The sequence below is a fragment of the Helianthus annuus genome, chromosome 15, assembly GCF_002127325.2.
Source record: "Helianthus annuus cultivar XRQ/B chromosome 15, HanXRQr2.0-SUNRISE, whole genome shotgun sequence".
NCBI classification, from domain to species: Eukaryota; Viridiplantae; Streptophyta; class Magnoliopsida; order Asterales; family Asteraceae; genus Helianthus; species Helianthus annuus.
The window spans coordinates 42,786,023-42,792,022 of record NC_035447.2 but is presented as its reverse complement, the minus strand read 5'-3'; positions in this window follow the sequence as shown (position 1 = coordinate 42,792,022).

Here is a 6,000-nt window from a genome sequence, read left to right as displayed (position 1 = left end):
AAGCGGGGTTACATAACACAATAGACTGTGATGATGATTGTATTTTGAGGGTACATAGAAGATCCGAGTAGCATCTTGGCGGGGCAATATCCAGGTTGCATAGTTCTCACTTTGCAACCGTGTGTTGCAGCCATGGCTTTACCCGTAGTTGTGTTCACACTTTCCTCAATTACATGTCTGAGTCTTCAGGTGTTGATAGATAGATTGAATGAAACTTTATATAGGATCCATTAAACTAAAAACGGGCCAAGTTAACCATTATATGATCCGCGTGGGTACCAGGTGGAAAACAAGTTTTCAACATGGAAAACAAGTTTTCAACACTTGTGCTTAACAGGTTTGTACAATGGGCTTTAAAGACTTGTAAGTTTATCTCTTTTGAGCTTGTGTTCTTAATATGTCTGAACTGAAAGTGTTTGAGGCTATGATGCATAAGCTGAGCCTGTCAGGTTACATATTTGTTTCTTGTGCTTAAAACACGTGTACATCATGCTTTAAAGGTTGTTTAGTTTTAGTGGCAAATTACTCTTGTTGTGTACTCCGGATTTTGTGTTCTTAATCTGTCTGAACTGAAAGTGTTTGAGGCTGTGATGCGAAAGCTGAGCTTGTGTTCTTAATCTGTCTGAACTAAAAGTGTTGAGTCTATGATGCATAAGCTGACCTTGTGTTCTTAATCTGTCTGAACTAAAAGTGTTTTGAGGCTGTGATGCAAAAACTGAGCCTGTGTAGTCTATCTGAACTGAATGTGTTTGAGGCTGTGATGCAAAAACTGAGCCTGTGTAATCTATCCAACAACTCAAGCAAATGTTTTCTTTGCATTTTAGGGGGAACATGGGTGCTTCTCTCCCAGGGCATACAAAACATAGGTTATTGGCGGCAGCTCGCCATATTTAACATATAAAAAAACTTTATATGTTAAATTTGGCGGGCTTCCGCCAATGACCTGTGTCTTGTATGCCCTGTGGAGAGATCCACCCATTTTCCCCCTAAAAAACATAGAAAACATTTGCTTGAGTTGTTGGACCGAGCGAACCTTGCATAATGCGTCAAGGGAAACTATTGGTCGAGCGAGACATTTGTTCAGGTATCCTTATTTCATGATAAAATGATTATGAATAGCTGTGCATAAACTAATCGCAAGTTTGTTTGGTATATGCAGGGTAATAGGGAACAAAGGTTGAACCTGTGGTTTGACGCAACAAAGAACTTCCGATACATAATTCTAATATCTTAATAAGTCTATGTATTTTGATTAGGTGTAGCCAAATGGTGCTGGTGTACACTTTAATGATTAATGTTTATTCCATTTGTTTTTTTTGAACAAGATAGTTCTCTGTAAAGAAATGAGTGGCGCAATCTTATCTAATCAAATGCATCATCATGCTGTTGCGAGTATCAAAAGGGTTTTGGGTGTTTGGGCATTTAAATTAATTTTTTGTTGTTTTTTTTATCAATTAGATGATAGGGTATTCGTATTAGAAAGTTTTGGGTATATACATTTTCACCCCCCACCCCCCACCCCCCATAAAAACGTCAAGCTTTGCCACTGCCGAAGGCCTCACACAATTTTCTTTGTTTTTTTCTGAAGCCGGTAACCGGCCGTCACATAATAACCACCAAACGCCATCACAAAACCACCAATCGCCGTACACCGCTGTTTCTCCGCCGCTGAAGAAGGCCGCAACCGACCCTCACGTTCTGCTACACTGCCACCGTCGTCGTCGAACGCCACAACGGAAACTACATCCTCGTATAGGCCTAAACTCACCAACCTAAGTTATATGTTTCCCGCCGCATTGCGCGGGTAAACGACTAGTATATATATATATATATATATATATATATATATATATATATATATATATATATACATACGTATGATGAAGCCAAAGAAATAAACAAACAAGTTTATGAAAAACAACTTTGTTTGAAAGAAGTGCTTCATTAAAATAACAAGTTTTGAAAATAACGAGTCTTATGAAAACCGACGCTTTTTACGCTTTTCGCCCTTTTACTAACCACTAACCCAACCACCCACCTTTAGCCCAAGCCTAACCCTTCACCCCAAAAGTCCTCTTGATATTCACAAAGGTGTATAGTTAAAAAGGAGGAGGATTGATTACTTGGCAAGCCTAACCCTTCACCCCAAAAGTCCTCTTGATATTCACAAAGGTGAACTTGTATATAAAGGGAATTTTAAAAAGGCATGTTATGCCCTAATAAGTAATTTATCTTATGTAACGTTTTTAATAAACCATGATGAATAGGATTGTAAATAAACAAAAATAAAACTTAATAAAGAATCTTGGAAATCCCGACACTCTATGACAAGCCCAAAACCTTCTCTTCTACCCATTCCATTTGGGAGTGAAAAGCCACATTATAAAGAGTTTTGCTTGAGGACAAGCAAAGATTCAAGTGTGGGGGTATTTGATGTGCACAAAATGCAACATATAAATTACATCAAATGTGGCATAAAACTAACCCTTTTTTAGTACTAATGTTGGAAAAAGTGTGTTTTTGTCTTCCTTTTGTATATTCAGGATTAAATGAGCTCAAATAAACAAAAGAAGCAAAAAGGCAGCTAAATCTAACATAAATACAAGAAAAGGAACAAACGTGGCATGCCCGACCTCCCGACAGCATCTTCTCAAGCAAAACAAGAGAACAGAAGGCTGAACATGCCCCATGCTCAATGAGCACGGGGGCGTGCCCAAGTGTCAGCAGAAAAGACAAAGCTGTAGAACCTTCTATCACCCACCACGGGGGCGTGCCCAGCGGACACGGGGCCGTGGTCAACTCTAAGATTCGCAGGATCTAGGGAAATCTTGATAGTACAGATACGCTTCTGCACACGGGGTCATGCCCAGCGGACACGAGGGCGTGGTCAACTAATGCAGACAAACTGCAATTAATGAAGAAAGAGAAGGAGGATGGACACGGGGCCGTGCCCAATGGACACGGGGCCATGCCCGAGCTTCTGTTCAGCCTATAAATAGGAGTGCTTGGATCACTTGCAACTCATCCCTTGGCACACCACCCCTCTCACACTTCACCCACAACCATCACAACACCATCATCCACCACCATCAACCATTGTCCATCATAGATTGTGTGAGTCGTCTCGAGATCCAAGATTGATCGTAAGAGTTCTTGACAATCAAAGGCCATGTTTGCCTAAGTCTCTTACATCACTTGGTGAAGACAAGTGTTTAGTGTAATACTTTTATTTTTTATCTTTTCGCACTTTTTATTTGGTTATGTATTAATGACTTTAATAACTAGTTTCTTATGTTGAAGGTGATTCTTCCTTATCGTTTGTCAATGGTGTCTTGACATTATTTTACTGTCTATATAAAATAAAAGATTTTCAGCATTCATATCTCCACGGTCTATATGGAGATATGTTGGCTGCCTGGTCGGGGGTTAAGGGAATGGTTTGGTAAGAGTCTTGCCATTGTTCAGTGTATAGATCCTGCAAAGGACCAGGGTCAAACTTAGTAGGACCTCCTTCAATACCCACCGGTATTGGATGGCGGGGGTCCAAACTCTTTGATCCCCTCATAAGTTAAGCTACTATTAAAACTTTAACCCGGCTACTTAGGACTGTATCCCTGCTGACTCTGACTAATTAGCCGAGGGTAACGTCACCTTCAAAAGAGGGGCCTCCACATTATGCATTAATAACTTAATTAATTATCTTTCAATAATCCGACCCTTTAGGATTGTATCCTTGCTGACTCAAACTACTGGGTTGAGGGTAACGTCACCTTCAAAAGTGGGGCCTACTACAATAACTAAGATAATCTCTTAAAAAGTGCAAAAGTGCGGAAATAATCAAAGGTTACACTACACATGAGTCGGATCCAAGTGATTCATCTTGTCTATCTATTTTTACTTTTATTTTTATTTTCAGCATTTTAGTTAGTTTTATTTTTCTAGTTTAAAACCTTTTTCTAACTTCTGATTTGATTAGACGTTGAGGATAAACTGGTACTAAAAGCTCTTGTGTCCTTGGACGACCTCGGTATCTTACCAACACTATACTACGTCCACGATGGGTACACTTGCCCATATGTGTGTTTAATGTTAGTAAATATCGTGTTTTATAAATTTAAAACTTGGCTAAAAAGTGTAAAAGGGCTTAAAATATACACCTAAAATATATTACACTACACGCACATCAAGTTCCCAGGTAAGAGTGACTGGTCCGATACTGCGGATTTGTACGAACACTCTAGCCTTAGACAGAAAACTCAGGATACATGCACCTACCCTTCCAGATTGCACATGTTCACATTAATAAGACCCAAACATTCACGAGATTTTGAAAACTTTGAAGGTTCGAAACCTTATAATAAATCATCCTAGAACAGATGATTAGTTTTCAAAGCAGATTCGAAATTTGTGTTCTTATTGTGGTTATCACCTAAAGATAGGCGACGGTATTGTTTTATGACTAAACGCAAGTAAACTCGCGTTAGGGTCCTAGGAAGGTTATAGACTAGGTCAAAGCATTACTAATAACCTAATTCCCTATAACCATAAGCTCTGATACCAACTTTTCTGTCACACCCCGACGACGAAAAACAACAAATCGTGTCGGAAATGTCGGGGAGTGTTGTAACAGAATCATTGTTTCATAACACATGGATTGAAGTTCTGTTTTATTAAATTAAATGTATTACATTACATTGAAATTAGAAACAAAACATGAACAAATAGACTTTCATTGTTATTTAAGTCACTAAGGCCTCGTCCATTCCTATGTGAGCATGCATCAATATCATCATCAAATATCACCAACTATGGTACCTGAAACACATGTGAAAATACGTCAGCATAAAATACCAGCGAGTACATAGGATTGTATGAGAGTGTCAGATTTGTGGCTCGTTTATGTTTTGAAAATATAACCTAAACACCCTTGTAAATTGATAATATGAAAACCAAGTTTTGTAAAATGTTTATAATGTAAATTGAAATAACTAAGTCAAAACAGATTTGTTTTATAAAACCTCGATACCATGAATCTTAACTCCAAAACATTTGTTCATATAAACCCAAATTGTGAATCGTTTTTGAAATAAAACTCGAATGTTTTATATTGTTAGAAAAACCTTGTAATATAACTTTGTTTTGATAAACTTGCCCAAGTGATCTAAATAACGCAACGATATATAATGTATTAAAAGCACTTATATATAGGAAGTACTAGCGGCGTATCCACCATGCTTTTAACACATTACACCCGCCCCGTTACCTAATCACTTCCCTAACCCAACGGTTCAAACAATACCAAACGGTTAACATAATCAAACAGTTACAAACGGTTCATATAAATCAAATAGTTACAAACGGGTCACATAATCAAACAGTTACAAACGGTTCACATAAATCAAACAGTTACAATGGTTCAAAATGTAAAACAGTGTGTCCATATGCTGAGTGAACATATGCAAGCATATGATATAAAACCATGAAAAACACGAAAGTAACAATTAGGCACATGTGTTTCACCCTAAAACAGTTTGCAAACAGTAAAAGAGGGGACTATGTACTCACTTGAGGATACTTAGAAGTCTTGACTAACAACCAAGCAAAGCTAGAGGGATCACGGAAATCAAACGGCACCTAATATAGGTAACTATGTTAAATAACGGACCTAACTCGGAGGATCGGATAGAATGAGGTTTCGTAAACCAAATGAGTATAGGAACTCATGTAACATGGTTTAACAAAGCCTACATACTAAATCGAAACCTAGCCTAAGTGCTTACGACCCATTACGATCCGTTTAGGTAGCTTACGCTACTTTAACGCGTCGTTCGCATAAAACGCATTCGGACCGTCTAACTAGTCCTATGACAAGTATTATATGCCTTAACATGTCTAATAATGTTTCCTAATCAGTTTATATGTCAAAATTTAGGTTACATATGCTAAAAATGAATTTATGCGTAAAAAGGGCATTTTGGTCATTTTCCTAAGGCATATAAA